Here is a 1160-nt window from a genome sequence, read left to right as displayed (position 1 = left end):
AGACCCCAACCCAGAGAGCTTGCACCTTTCAGAGGACATCTCCTTCACTACTACACTGGCTTCCCCAGGGGCCTAAACCAGCTTGGGCCTTAGGGAAGCCAATAGAGGAGGTGTAGCTGCTTGTTCTGCCTCCTGCCCATCCACTTCAGCTCACCATAATATCCCAAGTGGTCTTCCCCTTGCTAGAATCAGAGGACAGGCTGACCTAAAAACCAACTCAGTGTGCAGCTTTTCAAAGCAATGAATCAGGCAGGGCTTTTGACATAATGTCCTCTGCAGTTCATTTTAAATAAGGATACAAAGTATTATTAAATGTATATTTTTAATAAAGCCAATAGTTATTTTACTTATAGGAGCTTTAAAAGATACAAAATGTAGAGTTCCAGTTTGGAAGCATTGTAACTATACACACAATGTCCTGCTGATGCCCTAGCAAGGCAGCCACGCCTGACCATGCAAAGGACACATACATTCACACACGCACACACATGCGCTTTGGCGAGACCCCTCTGCCAAGCGCAGCACCTGGAATTACCAGTGTTCAGAGCAAGGTGGTGCCGGGAACACAGCACCTACATGGAGACCACACAAATGGCTTCACACAGTCTCACAGCCCATGGAGATGCAATTAGAAAATGTCTTCCTTAATAGAGAAAAACAAACTGGAAAGTGACAATTAGCGACATCACCTGTGCTGGGGCATCAAGGACTGACCTCTGTCCAAGGTGAGGCCTTTGGGGAGGCACTATTAAAACAAGAGTACATCAGTATAATAGAACTCGAAATACAGGGTACTGTGGACACATTACTGAAGGAAATAGAAAACTATCTTACAAGTAGAACAGCCATAGACAACTTTAACAGAGATTAGTGTGCACACTGTGACAGCTAACACAGACAGGAGCCACGCAGGGTTGGTGCAAAGCACGTGCCTGAAAATGTCTATATACAAAACAGTTCTTTGTAAACATGGTGAGGTGAATGCTCAGAACCACGGCAAAAGATCATAAATACAGGCAGCAATGCATCCCCACACAGCACAAAAGACAACACCTGAGGCCTGGAAACAGCCTGACAACACAGTACTAAAAACTCAGGTGGCTGGGCTCAGACACCCTAAGGGTCCTCTCGAATTAGTGTGTGTGTGTGTGTGTGTGTGT

Source organism: Colobus angolensis, unplaced genomic scaffold (genome assembly GCF_000951035.1).
Source record: "Colobus angolensis palliatus isolate OR3802 unplaced genomic scaffold, Cang.pa_1.0 Scaffold107, whole genome shotgun sequence".
Taxonomy (NCBI): domain Eukaryota; kingdom Metazoa; phylum Chordata; class Mammalia; order Primates; family Cercopithecidae; genus Colobus; species Colobus angolensis.
This window is presented reverse-complemented; position numbering follows the sequence as displayed.